At 34.4% G+C, this 20,222-nt stretch overlaps 1 long non-coding RNA gene across 1 annotated transcript in view; it reads left to right on the forward strand.

Moving 5' to 3' along the window:
- Nucleotides 1-12,153, forward strand: part of LOC138702237 (uncharacterized) — a 31,357-nt gene extending 19,204 nt beyond the window's left edge. The window contains exon 4 of the long non-coding RNA XR_011332822.1: nt 12,007-12,153. This is a non-coding gene — a long non-coding RNA (uncharacterized lncRNA). The remainder of the gene's footprint in view (nt 1-12,006) is intronic.
- Nucleotides 12,154-20,222: the final 8,069 nt, after the last annotated feature.

Raw genomic sequence — 20,222 nt, forward strand, 5'->3', positions numbered from 1 at the left:
TCACATTATTGTATGCCTACAGCAGACAGGCAAATACAAAAATATTGTCTGCCAATGCAAATTGTAAGGTTGTGTAATGACAGCTTGAATAAAATAAAAAGCAAAAGATTGAGTAGTTACCCTGCCATTAGTTGATACTGCTCAATTTCGATGTCGCAATCGTTGAGTGGTCAACCTTGTCTGGCAGGGTTGCTATCGACTCTCTCCCAGGATTAATTTTGCTTTCCGAAGAAGCAATAATTGTAAAGATACCGATTCCCTCCTTACCAAAAAGGAGCTTCTAGAATTAAGTAGTCCGATTCCCTCCCGTAAAGTCTAGCTGACTGGGAGGGTGTCATGGTCTATCTGTTTTTGGTTAAATACAATGGCGTAGCGTCAATGTAAGCTAAAAAGCTTAGCTTCCCCAGTTAATAATAATTTCATAATAAACCTGCAGTTTATGAACAAACTCATTCATTAATTTTAATAGAATTTATATTTACGCGTTAAATATTGTGATGCGGCAGCTCAGGATGACTTATGAGAAGCGTGCACACACCAGATTCGAATCTCCTCCACTGCGCTACAAACAGACCCGTTTCTTTCACGCATTCTTCTGTGTAACCCAGCCCGCAGATTTTCCATCCCTATCTAACTAAATTACCCTGGTCGCAAGAAGCTAGCTTTGACATCGAAAATAATTTAGTTTCCGAGTTATCCCTTACCGTGAGTTGTGTTCATTTAAAGTGTTAGTGTGCATTGTGGCTGATATAATAAATAATGAGTGAAATAACAGTTCCCGACACCAATTTACTTTAATTTTTAGGACAATTCCATTATCAAGACTGACTTACGAATAAAAGTGTAATTAAAAAAAAAAACAAATGACCGACTTGCTGTCAATGAAGGATACAAACAAAAGGCAGACGCATACTTACGTAATAATAATAATACCACAGTCTAGTATATAAAGTCACGAAGCTCAGTACGTAGTAAATATGCATCCATAGATAGTTGCTAACACTAGGATCGCTAGTATCGCCTCATTACAGACAATGCGAAATAGTACCGGCACAGTCTATTGTTACTAGCACCCTCACAACTCAAGCTTCGTGACTGTATATGCTAGGCTGTGCTGATACTGTATTTATTGACCATTAATATTGCTATTTCTCTAAGTATGACAGGGAGTGAGCTAATGTTATACGACCTATACGTGTCTATTTGTTAGATATATTGTAAACCGTGAAATCAGGTTTTATTGCATACCATTTGAGGTTATAATTTATTGGTGTTACGAAGTTTTAACCAATCTTCGTACTGCTGACTTGACATTGACTACTAATTATTTTAAGAGTATATTTTTGTAATACGTTTTCTCATACTTGAGTTAGCTTAAAATTTCTTGCTACGCCACGTTACATATCGTTGCGGTCATGAATGCTCTAAGTACGCTAGTGTCCATGTAAGCCAGGTATGCTCATTCTCTGACTCCCGATTACGTTCTGTAATCACAACCTTCCAGTGTAGAGCATGCTGTTCCTCGTTCGAAGCTCGACGGATGACTGCGGAAGGCAGTTCAAGTACTTAGTAAACGCACGAACAGTGCGGGACAATGACACAGACAAAACCTTCTGTAAGCAATCGATCATTCCGTATATTGTGGGAGGAAGACTATTTTTTCTCCGCATTCGGTGAAAACGTAAAGTCTTTACTATGTTGTAAGCTACTGTCAGGAATACTACTGAGCAACATAAAACTTTATTATAGGCTGTGCTATCCAGAAGATGCCGAAGTGACAGGGAAGCTGTTTTCTGTAATATATATTCATATGCCAACGTTATTATTATTATTATTATTATTATTATTATTATTATTGTGGTGATTTTATTCCAGCAGAAATAGATATTTTGATAAAATAATTTCTCAGGAGCGCAACGTGCACTACAGCTTCAAGAATTGAAAGCACTTCATGAAAGCCCAAACACTGAAGAGAATCGAACAATTCAGAGTCTATGTTTAGGAGCAAGTTATTAAGTATGTTGGGAATTAGCTAAGGCACTAAAACCCTTCATGGATGGTGAACTTGTAAAGAGATGTATGGTGCCTCAACAAAATATAGTTAATTATGTCTCTGTACTGGAACAACTCAAATGTGAATTCACAGAACATAGATTTAGTGATTTTAGACGCATGGAGAGTGATATTAATCTTTTGTTAATTCTTTCATAGTAAATTTAGTACAATCCGTGAAAGTGCAGTTCCAGGACGAGTTAATTGATGTACAAAGTGACGTAGAATTCAGAACTAAATGAAGAGAATGTGACTCGACAAGCATAGAATTATTTAAAAAATAAACAAAACGAAATATCTCAAAATGAGCTTTTTCGCTACCACTATGTTAGCTACCTTCGCCTCGACATACGTGTGCGAAAAATTATTTTCGAGAATGAAGATTGCTAAATCCAAACATAGATCCCGATTAACAGATGAGCATCTTTTGAGTCAGCTACGCATTTTAGTAAATTCGTTGGAAATACATTTCCGATTATTTGCAGAAAAGAATGCACATGTTGAATAGACCGCAATGTGTGGTGCAATATGAAAATAACATTACCTATGATGATATAATAATATCATAACTATATTAGATATAATAAATATTGTAATAACTGAATATTATAGTGTATACTCTTTCCTTTTTCAAATTCTGTTTAATATCGTATTTGTAAGAGTGTAAGAACTATGCCACGGGCGGTGCTGCAATGTAGTTGCGGAGCCCAGTCCGTACACTGTGTGTGTTATGCAGTGCAGCATCATCCGTGTAATCGGCTCTTTTACAATTTTGAGCATACCTGATGTAAGCAGTCCATCTGTTAGTGGATTTAAAAACATCGTAATGTTTTCAATCAGAATTAACTAAGAAAAATATAGAAAATATTGGTCCATAACAGTATTCTGGACTACTTTCAACAATATTTGCACTATTTTTATACACATAAATACACATGAATATAAATATAAATATAAGTTTATAATAAAGACACCAACCGATTTGGTCGTTTACCAGGCCTTCATTTGTCCTTAGTTTTGTGTTGGTAATACTGAATGAGTTAACGGGGATGTTCATTCCTCATACCGGTGCACTGGTGTGTAGACAATGGCAGACGTGGAAATAATCATAATAGAAAGGAAGAAGGAATTAATTGTGTTGAGGGAACTACAAATTTAACTTCCGAAAAACATTGAAGGATGGTGTTAGGAGGTGAACGTGAGTGTTGAAAATTTGTAAGTGCTTTATAAAAATTGATTCAAACGATGAACACACCAAGGGTATGGATTGGTTATTTCAGTCATGTCCTTGACAGTCCGAAGTCTGTGTAAAGCAGTAGCGGCCGGTGATCGAAATCCTCGGTGAGGCCAGATGCAACTAGTTTAATTGCCTCCGATAGGAAATGTTTGTTTATGATATTAATTATTATTGTTATTATATTATTAATATCATTATTACTGTATTATTATTATTATTATTATTATTATTATTATTATTATTATTATTATTATTATTATTATTATTAGTCTATTCTTATTATTATCAATGAAAAAAATAATTTCACTCGCCAAATAAGCTGTTATGCTCTGAGTTTCAGTGATTGTTTCAGTGTGATGAAGCAACCCATATGTGTTAAAATCCCCCTTTTCTTTCTTTTCTTTTTATTTTTTTTTCTTTGACAGCAACAAACAAGGCCAAGAGAAGTTTATTTTGCATCACATTAACACATAACCATTTATGTTGCCCATACCAGGATGTAATAGAAACTCGCGTTTTAAGATTATGTGTGAGAAAAATTATCAGCGATGTCGTAGGTATCTCGGTAGGCTCTCTCTTTATTTAAAACTTCCTTTCTTTCAGTATTATTTCTTCTCAAAAAAGGACACTCTAACAATGAATTAACTGCGCCAGCATTACTTCTCTCATTTGTTTCTGTTTATATTTATATTTTCCCGAATTATATAACAACATTGGCCCACATTCACTACTGTACTACACCCTCGCTTATATGTCATAAACTGAGACATAAGGGGACAGAATCGAGTGGGTCTCTGCCTGCCAAAGAGCTGGAATTTTGTTATTTATGGCCTAGTCAGGAAGACAAGTCACCACTGCTATTCCCACCCCACTCTACCCTTGAGGCCGGCCCATGGCTGGGACGAGTGAAATCTGACCAGGCCAGACGAATTGTGCCTCAACTACAACGTTTTAAGCGCAAACAAAGCCCGCGAAAGGACATGACATGCATTAAGCGAGACCCGGCACGAACGATTCTGGCCTCAGGAACAAATTTTACTTCAAAACAGGTCTATATACATCACAAGCGAGACCCGGCACGAACGATCCCGGCCTCAGGAACAAATTTTACTGAAAAACAGTTCTATAGACATCAAAGCTTTCAAATGCTTCTACAGCGATATATGCTTTCTTTCAAATAACTAACACATTATACGAAAACAAAATTTGATTTCAGTTAAGCCAAGTGACTGAGGCCCGGCCTCACTTGCCTCAGTCAATCAGCCGCCACTGGTGTAAAGTGTGACGGAAATTGTGTGTCTGGTTAAGGCTTGGAGGGAATCGGACTACACTAAATTCAAACAAAAAATTGGGAGGGAATAGGACTGTACTGCTCGATTTAACAAAGTAAAAGAAAGTAATCTTCAAATTCAATATGAGTATAGAATTAGGGCTACTCATCTTCTTTCACAATAGCCCTGGAAAGACTCTGGAATTCGTTACCTGCTAGCATCAGGGACTGTCGAAATAAAATTGAATTCAAACGCAAATTTACTAGGCACTTGGTCAGTAATTGAGACTCGTTCAGACATGGTTTCTTGTAAATAGTTCTCTTAATCTATCACAGAATCTCAATATATGGTAATTTCATCACTTTTGTAATTCAGTAAATACAAAAATATCCTTTGTTCTTAACTTCTATGATAAAATGTCTAGCTTTCATTAATCATGTAATCTTGTCGTACTTTAATTTTTATTGTAATTGTAAATTTAATATTAATTGTAATCTTATTGTTCATGTTATAGTTGTAATCCCCTGGTAGAGGGGCAGAGAAGGCCTGATGGCCTTATCTCTACCAGATTAAATAAATGAATACTGAATACTATGAACAGATATGCTTATATTCTTATAGCCGGATTCTTAGCCAGAATATGGAACTAGATATGTAAAAATTATATAATAAAATGAAATTAGATAGACTTAGTTTAATAGAGAAAAATAAAATAATCTACAGTTTCAGTATGAGTACTGAATTATATATGAACACACATTATGATTACGTTGCATTATAGCCAGATTCGTAACTAGAATATAGAACCCTTGACCCCTAGGTATGTATAAGCTAGAGAATTAAATTAAATTATAAAGGCTTCAGAGGAAAATTAAAATACTTTTCAACTTCAATATCAATACTAAATTACATACCGTATCTACAGATATGTTTACGTTTTATTATCGCTAGTTTCGTAGGCTGCCCCTGCAAACTGTATCTCATCTTTCCTCTGGAGAAATAAACAATAATAAATTCAGCTTGGCTGTACAAGGAAGTCTGAGACAGAATTAAGAAATTCTTTTTCAGACATTAGCAAAGTAAATTTCTACTACATACAGTATCTGTCACTTTATTTCGCAAGTTAGTGACTCCAAGGTCTACTGATCTGTAAAGCGAAGAAGTAATAAAAATTGGGATGAAAATTACTGCAGTAAGAGTAATAATATTTAAATATTACACACAATGAAGGCACAGGTCTCCACCCGCCCGCTCGCTGCAACTGATAGTTTCTGTCTTTATCTGTTGTCTCTTTTTTCCACGTCTCATGCGCCGTGCACCGTGTGACAACGTCGTACTGTTGCTAGCACTCAATTGGCTTAGGCCATATGTCTTCTTATTCAGAAACCGCTATAGGGTAGTTTATTGTTCGCTGATATACAGCTTTACCCTATGATATTTTTTTCCTACCTAGAGTGGATTTTAAAAAATCGATTTTTGGCCGCCTAAATCAGCCAAATACCCCACTGTGTGGCGAAAAGATCACACCTGGTGTTTACAAGCATGCGGTGTAGTTTCTTAATTCAATATTCTAATTAAATTTTTGTAATCTTACAATAAAGTTAGTAAGTCGTTAAACTTTAAAAATTTTTTATGCTCGACTATGCCGAAATGTAGTAATTATACACCTGGTAGCAGCTCTTTAATGGACCTCATTAAAGTACACCTATTCATTGAAGTTCAGGTGTTCCACCAATCAGAAAACACCATTGTAGCAATATGAAAGCGCAAGTATCGATTATTCTGGGATATGAAATCGAAAGACAACTAGCGAAACGTCACGGAGGCTGGAAATCCAATACTGTCGCAGGAGGTTATGTTCTGTTACTATAATAATTAGCGTTAATTATAAATAATATTCAAATAAATTCAATTTGCCATATCGTTTTTCAATGTCTAAATCAATTTCAAGGTTATCAGACATTTTGAATGTTATTTGCTTCCATTATAATGAAACATACTCCCTTGAACTTATCCACCTTCAGTTTTTGAGTTTCAACGCGAAAACGCAAGTAACAATGTCAGGATGATCAGTGGGTTTTTCATGTGGCAGTAAAGCAATAGCTTCTTTCTTTAGGAACTGTAATTTTTGCGCTCTCTCGAGCCAATGCTGAAGAGAATGACGCATATAAATATCTACACCACACCGCCATTAAATATATGAAAAATACCCAACCCCACTTGATTAATAACTATAAAAATATTTCATTTTTAATAACAATACTATCTTACGTAAGTTTTGTAGTTATATATACTACATAGCCATCACTCAGTAAATTATAGAAATGAAGATCTAATTTCATGTATTCTCTACATCTACTTATATAACCCCAAAACGTTTCACTTTCATATCATCGGTATATTATTAATATGTATAATTAATGAATGACAGTCACATTATGGCATTAACTATAACAATATTTCATTTCTAATGATAATAATGTCATAAAACCACCTCAAGTTTTGTAGATTTTAATATCCAATACACAGCTGTACTCAGAAAATTACACACCACAGAATCAGACCTTTAAATTATTTTTAGTAAGCCTTGAAGTTTTTAATAACCAATTGAATTTGAACACTAAATATGTCAGCAATCCTGCAGATCATGGCCTTCGTGTAATAATGTTTACTGTAGTGTTTGTGTTTTGTTTTATTTTGAAAAGCCATTATTTCTCAAAGCTGACGACAGATGGATTTTGGAAAATAGCGAAATTATGTAGGAAAATTGACATTTCACAGATAACTACTATTTTTATGAAAAACTTTGGGTTCCAAGCTTCTAAATGAGGGGTCATTTATTAAAATCCGTTCAGCCATTTTCCCGTAATTTCCATTACCATTTCAAATTATATATATATATATCCTACAAAAAAGCCTTTAGAGATTTGGTTTGGTTTATATTTAATGTCTATATGATATTATTAAATATTTGATCGTACAGAATTCTCTGTTATGGTTATTATTTATTAATAATGGAGAAAAATTTGCTCTCGTACTGGGGTTCGAACTATGAGTTTGGTGATTTAGTCCTGCTTATGAAGTGAATGCTCACAGCAGTTAAATATAGCAAAACTTAGGAAAATACTCACTATACTCTGTTTTTAATTGTGGACTGTTTCCAGCTGAAATTTCAAACCGCCCGACCGTCTCCATTTTAAGGTGGGGCTGCTGTATAGGGCTTTCAGAACTAAGTTTACAACAAATTCAATTAAAGGAATATATGAACGTAAAATACAGAACTACACCAAAAATAATTTCATATGAAAATATTATAGGTCTTCTTAATTTCCTCATTTTTCTCATTGTTCCTAAACATTTGTTAGCTCAGATGCTTGCGTTTGGGACACGTACATAATCGTATTCGGAAGGTCCCGGGGCCGGCCAACATGATTGAGGTTTTTTTCGTGGTTCCCTCAATCAATTATACCCCGTACTATATATTTTCTGTAATAAAGGCAAATGCTGAGTTGGTTTCCAATTTCCACGAAAACCAGATCCATAACCCAGTAGCGGCTCCTGCATATTTCTTAAGAGGAGGAAAGAAGTTAACAGCATAAAATGACACCTTCTTGAATGAAACATGCTACAAATTGGTCTACATGCATGTACTATATGTAAAACCAGGCAGTGTTGGGGTTGGCCTTCTCTTTTGTATAGCAGTAATCTGTTCTTGTAAACTGAGTTTCCTAAATTGTCCAAAATATAATATGTTTTCACTTCCATTCATTATTGAATAATTGCACAAATTAACAATTACAAGGAAATTCACAACCTCGCAGCATTTTTCGCGAACACTGCAGCATCACACGTATTGGAAGAGACTAGCTAACACGTAACCGGAACCGTTTTACGGAAATGGGAATGGGAAATAATCTGTTACGAAGGTGAGAACACTGCACCCACACACGTGGCCTGTGTTGCTACATGTACATTGTCAAATGTATATTTTACAAGTTCAGTCTCACATGCTTTTGGAGAATGTCAGTTCTTGTAAAGTCATACTACCATTATTGTTCAAAGCTGCCGGTGGCCGATTAATTTTTTTATATTGCAAATAATGTAGTTTGGAGTACTTTCAATTTCAAATACATTTGTACAAAACTGACAACTTGGCTGTTGCCCTGTCTAGTAGACAATGAATGGAAGTGATTTTCAGGGGCCAAAAAGATCTGCGATACTAATGTACAACTACTTCCTCTTTGTTTTATATAAACCCAACTTCAACTTTCAGATATCCTCGAAATTTTCAAACCATGAATAGTAGCCTATACAAAGTGCAATGAAGAATATATTTTGATTTATAATTTAAAAAAAGTTTATATGATGTCTTTCATAGCTTTGCGTTAAAACTGTTTTTATTGTGCCTCTTCCTAGATGTGTTACAGTCTGACTGAATGCAACATCGTTAGATGGCAGGGGTAAAAAGCTAGCTTTATGCACGACCAATCGGTTTCTATCTGCTACACTATTTCTCGCCCATGCGCTGAATCAGAGGAGGATCTCTTCCCTCTCCGTTCATTCACTTGCTTTAAAACTCTGCTTCTTTCTCTGGCCGCTAGTGCGCTGTTGTCTATGTGTGTTAACTGTAGTAAAGGAGGAATGGATTGACTTTCCTCCGCACAAACAATCTCACATCTTTCTCACAGTTTTCTAGGAGCACCTGAGCGCGCGTCTTTTAAAACTCGATCAACCGAGGTTTTCTTATAGCTGTGAACTTAAAAATTATCGAATCTTCCTCGAATTTCAAGGCACATATTTTATTTGGTATTTACTTTCAAAACAAGAAAAAATGTAAGGAGGACGTTCCTCCCTTCCCTCCCTCGAGGAACCGCCACTGCCATAACCCCCCCCCGGCCCCGACAATAAATATATTTCAGCAATCCGCCATCGTAATAGTTGGAACAGTGTACACTAGATAGCGCCAGTCAAGTGAGTTTAAATGTCCGGTCTAGAGATGGATGGTGCTTCGCGGCAGATGTCACGTTGGTGAGAGAACTCCTCGGTGACCCAGTCGCGGTTTAAGTGTCCAGCTCGACGCTGTGGATGTTGCGAGGGTGAGACAGCACCTCAGGGTCAGACAGTCAGATGTCTCTGGGTTACAGAGGACGCCGAATTTCAGACAAAATGATATTACATCTATAGTAAATGTCGCGATATGACCAATGTAGATAAACGACTCTATATAAAGCACAAAAAAATATTTCTCGCCAATTTCCATTAAATATTTCTTACTGTGCTCGTTTCTGCCCTACTGGAATCCAATAGTTTATAGTACAGGGACATCATTTTATTTATTTATTTTTTTTCCACTTTTTATTGTACCTGAGTTTTTGAATGTACTTCACTCCCACCCCTTCTCCTAATGAAGTTCCAACTGTCCTCCACACAGAATGAAGGGCGCATATAGTATCATTTATTTTTACTAACATGTTTAATATTAACCTGGCTGTATCTTTAGAGAATCGGAAACACAGTTTGCTACCCCCTTCCACGACTGTAGTTCGATGATACTGGCGTAAAACACAAACAAATCAGTCTACTAGGTATAGGAGGGAAGAAAAATTAGTTAATCCATTTACGTAAACTAGGAAATATTGCTTTTGAGTTCGATAATTTTCATTAGGTTTTTGTTTAGTCAAAATACAGTACTGTATTAAGAATAAGTATTTTTACTCACGAACTGAGTTATCCATGCGAACGTATTCATTATGCAGTGTATATTATACTGTCTACAGCACATTAGCATACAATATAGAGAAAGAAGTTAAATTGAAAAATAATCATAATATTAATATTTAAACACATTTTTGAAAATGGTGTCCGTTCATTTCAATACAGGCTTCAGTTCTTTTGTGCATATTATCGCACTATAGACTATTGCATCTAATTCCAATTGCCAGTTTCGTCCTTCGTACTAGTAACTCATGTTGAAATAATTCTGTACCTACTCTATAAAAGAGTACCTTACGTACTGTAAATTCAATCTTCACTTCTGCCCGACCCCCACAGATGAAATTACTCAGACATACTAACTACTGTCCGTCCAAGTGGTTATGCCGCAGGATCGTATAAAGGGGGGAAATCACCTGACAGTTAATTAACGAGGCTCTTTTATTTAAGTTACATTAAGGTAAAGGTAAAGGTATCCCCTAACATGCCATGAAGGCACTTGGGGGGCATGGAGGTAGAGCACCGTGCTTTCCATGACCTCGGCACTAGAATGAGGTGGTGTGGTCGGCACCACGCTCTGACCGCCTTTTACCCCCGGGAAGGACCCGGTACTCAATTTTATAGGAGGCTGAGTGAACCTCGAGGCCGTTCTGAAAGTTTGGCAACGAGAAAAAATCCTGTCGCCACCTGGCATCGAACCCCGGACGTTCCAGTCCGTAGCCAGCTACTCTACGAACTGAGCTACCCGGCCGCCTAAGTTACATTAAACCGTTGTATATTATTACGTAAATGTCCAATTCCTAACAGAAATTAATGTTTTCAGAAAAGAGCTAAGACAGCCCAGCTTTTACAGAGGGGTGAACAGAAGCAGGGAGAAATCGGGATGCGACGTAGGCAAACGGACAGTACTTGTGCGAAAATATGATTCAATATTGAAAGCTCTTTCGTCACTGGAAAACGCGAACATATTTCTGGAACGTACTATACTCAGTAACTCAATACTACTTACTATCTGCTGTCTTGACTCTGTGTGGAGTTGGAACTTCATTAGTAGAAGGGGTGGGAGTGAAGTACATTCAAAAACTCAGGTACAATAAAAATTGAAGTAAAAATAAAATGATGTCCCTGTATAAGAACACAGTACAAGCTAGCATGTGAGATTAGAAGGGAGAGGTAGGGATTGAGGCAGAAGAGATTGAGAATGTGGGATAAAAGTACTGAGTCGCTGCAGCTCCTAAGGTTTCACCTGTGAATATGTTTTGCAGAAATTTATATGTTGGCAAATGAGAAGAAATCTGGACAATTGTTTGCAAATTCTAGTCTAATAACTAACGGAAATGTACTTGGGTAGCAGCTGTGAGTAAATCATTATTAACTAGAGCCAAGCATTTTTGCAGTAGTTTCACATAACGGGCCCAACAGACTAGTTGACCCACGAGATCTAGATATTTTACCATGATGATGAATTCCATGTAGCTCCGAAAGGTTGGAGATGTAAACTGTCCGTAACAGTGGAATTTCCAAAGTTTCCTTTTAACAAGGCGAGTAGTTTTATCGATACTTAAGATTCAGAAACCCCTCAGTGGGATCTGAAATGCGAAATTCGCCTTCGAATAGCTCAAGTTGTAGTCATCACATAGCTGGGCGACGGTTATTTCTTGTGTAACGAAGAAAAAATTGTTTAGAGCAAATGTTTGGTAATTTACAATTCTAATATTCTTTCTTTGTTTACAGATTTATATTAAAATTCATCGAAATCCCCAGTTATCTTAAGGCACCAGAGGACAGATAATCATTCGGCAGTCATTTGAGAAAAACGTTTGGAGCCTAATTTAAAATTCCCGTTATATTGTACAGTATATATAAAATATACTGATTTTCACTCACGTAAGTAGCTAATACTCCATTTACAACATTCGCATTAGTTCTAGGTTTAAAAATTTAGTATATATGTAAGAACATTATTGATACCTATTCAATCACATAAGAAGATAATACTCCATTTGTAAAGTTTGCATTAGTTCTTATTTTAACAATTTCAGTACATATAACAAAATTATTGATATTCATTCTTGTAAGGAGATAATACTAGCTACATTTCTAACGTTCTCATTAGTTCTTAATTTAAAAAGTGTAGTCATCAGATAGCAGGGAGACGATTATTTCATGTATAACGAAGAAAAACTTGTTAGAGCAAATGTTTGGTAATTTGGCATTCTAATATACTTTCTTTTCTTACAGCATTCTGTTAAGATTCATCGAAGTCAGCAGTTATCTTAAGACACCAGAGACCAATCATTTGGCAGTGAGTCAACTATGAAAAAAGTTTGGAGCCTAATTTGAAATTCCCGTTATATTGTACAGTATATATAAAATATACTGATTTTCTCTCACGTAAGTAGATAATACTCCATTTTTAACGTTCGCATTAGTTCTAAGTTTAAAAATTTAACATTATTGATACCTATTCATTTACATAAGAAGATAATACTCCATTTGTAAAGTTTGCATTAGTTCTTATTTTAAAATTTTCAGTGCATATAACAAAATTATTGATATTCATTCTTGTAAGAGGATAATACTAGCTCCCCTAACTGCCCATTGTGCAACTCAAACCAAGAAATGGATTCGGAACACCTCAAAATCTGTGCTTCAGTGGCTGGTTATGATAATATCTTTGAAAAATATTGGAGTGCAAGAGGTCAAATGACTTTATTATCAAACGCCTGGCATTAGAAAACAACAACAACATTTCTAACGTTCTCATTAGTTCCTAATTTAAAAACTGTAGTCATCAGATAGCAGGGAGACGATTATTTCATGTATAACGAAGAAAAACTTGTTAGAGCAAATGTTTGGTAATTTGGCATTCTAATATACTTTCTTTTCTTACAGCATTCTGTTAAGATTCATCGAAGTCAGCAGTTATCTTAAGACACCAGAGACCAATCATTTGGCAGTGAGTCAACTATGAAAAAAGTTTGGAGCCTAATTTGAAATTCCCGTTATATTGTACAGTATATATAAAATATACTGATTTTCTCTCACGTAAGTAGATAATACTCCATTTTTAACGTTCGCATTAGTTCTAAGTTTAAAAATTTAACATTATTGATACCTATTCATTTACATAAGAAGATAATACTCCATTTGTAAAGTTTGCATTAGTTCTTATTTTAAAAATTTCAGTGCATATAACAAAATTATTGATATTCATTCTTGTAAGAGGATAATACTAGCTCCCCTAACTGCCCATTGTGCAACTCAAACCAAGAAATGGATTCGGAACACCTCAAAATCTGTGCTTCAGTGGCTGGTTATGATAATATCTTTGAAAAATATTGGAGTGCAAGAGGTCAAATGACTTTATTATCAAACGCCTGGCATTAGAAAACAACAACAACATTTCTAACGTTCTCATTAGTTCCTAATTTAAAAACTGTAGTCATCAGATAGCAGGGAGACGATTATTTCATGTATAACGAAGAAAAACTTGTTAGAGCAAATGTTTGGTAATTTGGCATTCTAATATACTTTCTTTTCTTACAGCATTCTGTTAAGATTCATCGAAGTCAGCAGTTATCTTAAGACACCAGAGACCAATCATTTGGCAGTGAGTCAACTATGAAAAAAGTTTGGAGCCTAATTTGAAATTCCCGTTATATTGTACAGTATATATAAAATATACTGATTTTCTCTCACGTAAGTAGATAATACTCCATTTTTAACGTTCGCATTAGTTCTAAGTTTAAAAATTTAACATTATTGATACCTATTCATTTACATAAGAAGATAATACTCCATTTGTAAAGTTTGCATTAGTTCTTATTTTAAAATTTTCAGTGCATATAACAAAATTATTGATATTCATTCTTGTAAGAGGATAATACTAGCTCCCCTAACTGCCCATTGTGCAACTCAAACCAAGAAATGGATTCGGAACACCTCAAAATCTGTGCTTCAGTGGCTGGTTATGATAATATCTTTGAAAAATATTGGAGTGCAAGAGGTCAAATGACTTTATTATCAAACGCCTGGCATTAGAAAACAACAACAACATTTCTAACGTTCTCATTAGTTCCTAATTTAAAAACTGTAGTCATCAGATAGCAGGGAGACGATTATTTCATGTATAACGAAGAAAAACTTGTTAGAGCAAATGTTTGGTAATTTGGCATTCTAATATACTTTCTTTTCTTACAGCATTCTGTTAAGATTCATCGAAGTCAGCAGTTATCTTAAGACACCAGAGACCAATCATTTGGCAGTGAGTCAACTATGAAAAAAGTTTGGAGCCTAATTTGAAATTCCCGTTATATTGTACAGTATATATAAAATATACTGATTTTCTCTCACGTAAGTAGATAATACTCCATTTTTAACGTTCGCATTAGTTCTAAGTTTAAAAATTTAACATTATTGATACCTATTCATTTACATAAGAAGATAATACTCCATTTGTAAAGTTTGCATTAGTTCTTATTTTAAAAATTTCAGTGCATATAACAAAATTATTGATATTCATTCTTGTAAGAGGATAATACTAGCTCCCCTAACTGCCCATTGTGCAACTCAAACCAAGAAATGGATTCGGAACACCTCAAAATGTGTGCTTCAGTGGCTGGTTATGATAATATCTTTGAAAAATATTGGAGTGCAAGAGGTCAAATGACTTTATTATCAAACGCCTGGCATTAGAAAACAACAACAACATTTCTAACGTTCTCATTAGTTCCTAATTTAAAAACTGTAGTCATCAGATAGCAGGGAGACGATTATTTCATGTATAACGAAGAAAAACTTGTTAGAGCAAATGTTTGGTAATTTGGCATTCTAATATACTTTCTTTTCTTACAGCATTCTGTTAAGATTCATCGAAGTCAGCAGTTATCTTAAGACACCAGAGACCAATCATTTGGCAGTGAGTCAACTATGAAAAAAGTTTGGAGCCTAATTTGAAATTCCCGTTATATTGTACAGTATATATAAAATATACTGATTTTCTCTCACGTAAGTAGATAATACTCCATTTTTAACGTTCGCATTAGTTCTAAGTTTAAAAATTTAACATTATTGATACCTATTCATTTACATAAGAAGATAATACTACATTTGTAAAGTTTGCATTAGTTCTTATTTTAAAAATTTCAGTGCATATAACAAAATTATTGATATTCATTCTTGTAAGAGGATAATACTAGCTCCCCTAACTGCTCATTGTGCAACTCAAACCAAGAAATGGATTCGGAACACCTCAAAATCTGTGCTTCAGTGGCTGGTTATGATAATATCTTTGAAAAATATTGGAGTGCAAGAGGTCAAATGACTTTATTATCAAACGCCTGGCATTAGAAAACAACAACATTTCTAACGTTCTCATTAGTTCCTAATTTAAAAACTGTAGTCATCAGATAGCAGGGAGACGATTATTTCATGTATAACGAAGAAAAACTTGTTAGAGCAAATGTTTGGTAATTTGGCATTCTAATATACTTTCTTTTCTTACAGCATTCTGTTAAGATTCATCGAAGTCAGCAGTTATCTTAAGACACCAGAGACCAATCATTTGGCAGTGAGTCAACTATGAAAAAAGTTTGGAGCCTAATTTGAAATTCCCGTTATATTGTACAGTATATATAAAATATACTGATTTTCTCTCACGTAAGTAGATAATACTACATTTTTAACGTTCGCATTAGTTCTAAGTTTAAAAATTTAACATTATTGATACCTATTCAATCACATAAGAAGATAATACTCCATTTGTAAAGTTTGCATTAGTTCTTATTTTAAAAATTTCAGTACATATAACAAAATTATTGATATTCATTCTTGTAAGGAGATAATACTAGCTACATTTCTAACATTCTCATTAGTTCTTAATTTAAAAACTGTAGTCATCAGATAGCAGGGAGATGATTATTTCTTGTGTAACGAAGAAAAAATTGTTAGAGCAAATGTTTGGTAATTTGGCATTCTAATATACTTTCTTTTCTTACAGCTTTCTGTTAAGATTCATCGAAGTCAGCAGTTATCTTAAGACACCAGAGAACAATCATTTGGCAGTGAGTCAACTATGAAAAAAGTTTGGAGCCTAATTTGAAATTCCCGTTATATTGTACAGTATATATAAAATATACTGATTTTCTCTCACGTAAGTAGATAATACTCCATTTTTAACGTTCGCATTAGTTCTAAGTTTAAAAATTTAACATTATTGATACCTATTCATTTACATAAGAAGATAATACTCCATTTGTAAAGTTTGCATTAGTTCTTATTTTAAAAATTTCAGTGCATATAACAAAATTATTGATATTCATTCTTGTAAGAGGATAATACTAGCTCCCCTAACTGCCCATTGTGCAACTCAAACCAAGAAATGGATTCGGAACACCTCAAAATCTGTGCTTCAGTGGCTGGTTATGATAATATCTTTGAAAAATATTGGAGTGCAAGAGGTCAAATGACTTTATTATCAAACGCCTGGCATTAGAAAACAACAACATTTCTAACGTTCTCATTAGTTCCTAATTTAAAAACTGTAGTCATCAGATAGCAGGGAGACGATTATTTCATGTATAACGAAGAAAAACTTGTTAGAGCAAATGTTTGGTAATTTGGCATTCTAATATACTTTTTTTCTTACAGCATTGTGTTAAGATTCATCGAAGTCAGCAGTTATCTTAAGACACCAGAGAACAATCATTTGGCAGTGAGTCAACTATGAAAAAAATTTGGAGCCTAATTTGAAATTCCCGTTATATTGTACAGTATATATAAAATATACTGATTTTCTCTCACGTAAGTAGATAATACTACATTTTTAACGTTCGCATTAGTTCTAAGTTTAAAAATTTAACATTATTGATACCTATTCAATCACATAAGAAGATAATACTCCATTTGTAAAGTTTGCATTAGTTCTTATTTTAAAAATTTCAGTACATATAACAAAATTATTGATATTCATTCTTGTAAGGAGATAATACTAGCTACATTTCTAACATTCTCATTAGTTCTTAATTTAAAAACTGTAGTCATCAGATAGCAGGGAGATGATTATTTCTTGTGTAACGAAGAAAAAATTGTTAGAGCAAATGTTTGGTAATTTGGCATTCTAATATACTTTCTTTTCTTACAGCTTTCTGTTAAGATTCATCGAAGTCAGCAGTTATCTTAAGACACCAGAGAACAATCATTTGGCAGTGAGTCAACTATGAAAAAAGTTTGGAGCCTAATTTGAAATTCCCGTTATATTGTACAGTATATATAAAATATACTGATTTTCTCTCACGTAAGTAGATAATACTCCATTTTTAACGTTCGCATTAGTTCTAAGTTTAAAAATTTAACATTATTGATACCTATTCATTTACATAAGAAGATAATACTCCATTTGTAAAGTTTGCATTAGTTCTTATTTTAAAAATTTCAGTGCATATAACAAAATTATTGATATTCATTCTTGTAAGAGGATAATACTAGCTCCCCTAACTGCCCATTGTGCAACTCAAACCAAGAAATGGATTCGGAACACCTCAAAATCTGTGCTTCAGTGGCTGGTTATAATAATATCTTTGAAAAATATTGGAGTGCAAGAGGTCAAATGACTTTATTATCAAACGCCTGGCATTAGAAAACAACAACAACATTTCTAACGTTCTCATTAGTTCCTAATTTAAAAACTGTAGTCATCAGATAGCAGGGAGACGATTATTTCATGTATAACGAAGAAAAACTTGTTAGAGCAAATGTTTGGTAATTTGGCATTCTAATATACTTTCTTTTCTTACAGCATTCTGTTAAGATTCATCGAAGTCAGCAGTTATCTTAAGACACCAGAGACCAATCATTTGGCAGTGAGTCAACTATGAAAAAAGTTTGGAGCCTAATTTGAAATTCCCGTTATATTGTACAGTATACATAAAATATACTGATTTTCTCTCACGTAAGTAGATAATACTCCATTTTTAACGTTCGCATTAGTTCTAAGTTTAAAAATTTAACATTATTGATACCTATTCATTTACATAAGAAGATAATACTCCATTTGTAAAGTTTGCATTAGTTCTTATTTTAAAAATTTCAGTGCATATAACAAAATTATTGATATTCATTCTTGTAAGAGGATAATACTAGCTCCCCTAACTGCCCATTGTGCAACTCAAACCAAGAAATGGATTCGGAACACCTCAAAATCTGTGCTTCAGTGGCTGGTTACGATAATATCTTTGAAAAATATTGGAGTGCAAGAGGTCAAATGACTTTATTATCAAACGCCTGGCATTAGAAAACAACAACAACAACATTTCTAACGTTCTCATTAGTTCCTAATTTAAAAACTGCAGTCATCAGATAGCAGGGAGACGAATATTTCTTGTGTAACGAAGACAAAATTGTTAGGGCAAATGTTTGGTAATTTGGCATTCTAATATTCTTTCTTTCCTTACAGCTTTCTGTTAAGATTCATCGAAGTCCGCAGTTATCTTAAGCACCAGAGGACAGATAATCATTCGGCAGTCATTTTATGAAGTTGAATCCGAGTTCAACGTGTATTTATGTTTAAATAAAGAAAGTTATATTTTTATATGTCTCCGTCTTTTTACCTACTGGTAAATTGTGTTACCTTTTATATTGCCAGACGATAGGCATGCATAGTGTGATAAAACTCGTTATAACCTAACAAATTGTACGTTTTTTAAGATTGGGCTCACGAACTCTATAAAAATCCATTTAAGAGAGGCCTTACTGAAAGGCGGAATATCATAGTGTCTCGGACATATTCTACTCGAGATCTAACATCCTTCTCCAAAGAATGAGGGAATAATATCCAAAATGTTGAAGGCCACTGGTTAGAGCAAAGAACCAAGTGAACTCAATTTTCCTGCTATTATATTTGTAAACTTATTATGTTTCATACGCCCAACTTGAAAAGTTTCCTCTTTTAATTCTGTAAATAATGACCTCAGTGTTCTCCCAGTATGGGCCATTTTACACAAAATTAGTAGGGCCTATGTAACACATACGCATGCACTTTTGATTAAACTAACACGCAACGACGGAGTGCAATCGCAGAAAACTGACATAGTTCGGTTTATTATACCGCGGTTAAGGCTAGCCCTGCATCCTGCTACTGCAGGGATGTCAAAGTCAGAAGACGTGAAAGACTCTACGTGCTACTAAGCGCTCACAGGTTCCAATGAATCTATCAGTAGCGGTGAAAAAGAAGAGGTGAGCAAAATGAACTTTATTGGCCTACCACTGCAAGATGAATTAAACTGCTCTTCAATATGTAGATAATGTGTTACGCTCATACAATAAAACAAGAAATAAAAGCATGTTTTGCAGCATGTATCTCTGTAATAAATGCAATTAATTATAAAACAGTAGGATACAACAAATACAGTAATAAACATAGCTTTTCTTTAACTTAAGCAGTTTTACATAATTGGGTAATAAATTAGCCTCATTATTGTTGTTATATGAGCATCATCACACTTCTAGAAACAAATTTAAATTCCTGACTTTTCGCGTAATAATTCAGAAGTGCTTTTTGTGATTTTTTCCGACCCCCAGCCTACTTATGTCCGGTGAAATGTTTCTTGCAGTAAAATAATATCTAATGGAAGACCTGAATTGGCTAACATTCCAAGTCCATAGGCTTGCATGATGAGTATTGAAGTAAATATTTGTAAGATTAAAAAAAACAGTCGAACTTAGGATATTTTTATAAAGAATGATAGCCTATATAAAACACAACTTGTTACTGTTATCCAGCCAGGAGATCAACCGTGAAAGGAATGTGCTTACTATTGCGTCATCTATTGGAGCGAAGTAGATAGATAATATTACCGTTATAACGTCAGTTTAAAAACATGCGCTTTCCTGCATATGTTATTTCCTTTATGGAGAGATTAAAAGACCAGGAGATTAACAGTGATCTAATT

This window comes from Periplaneta americana, chromosome 6 (genome assembly GCF_040183065.1).
Source record: "Periplaneta americana isolate PAMFEO1 chromosome 6, P.americana_PAMFEO1_priV1, whole genome shotgun sequence".
NCBI classification, from domain to species: domain Eukaryota; kingdom Metazoa; phylum Arthropoda; class Insecta; order Blattodea; family Blattidae; genus Periplaneta; species Periplaneta americana.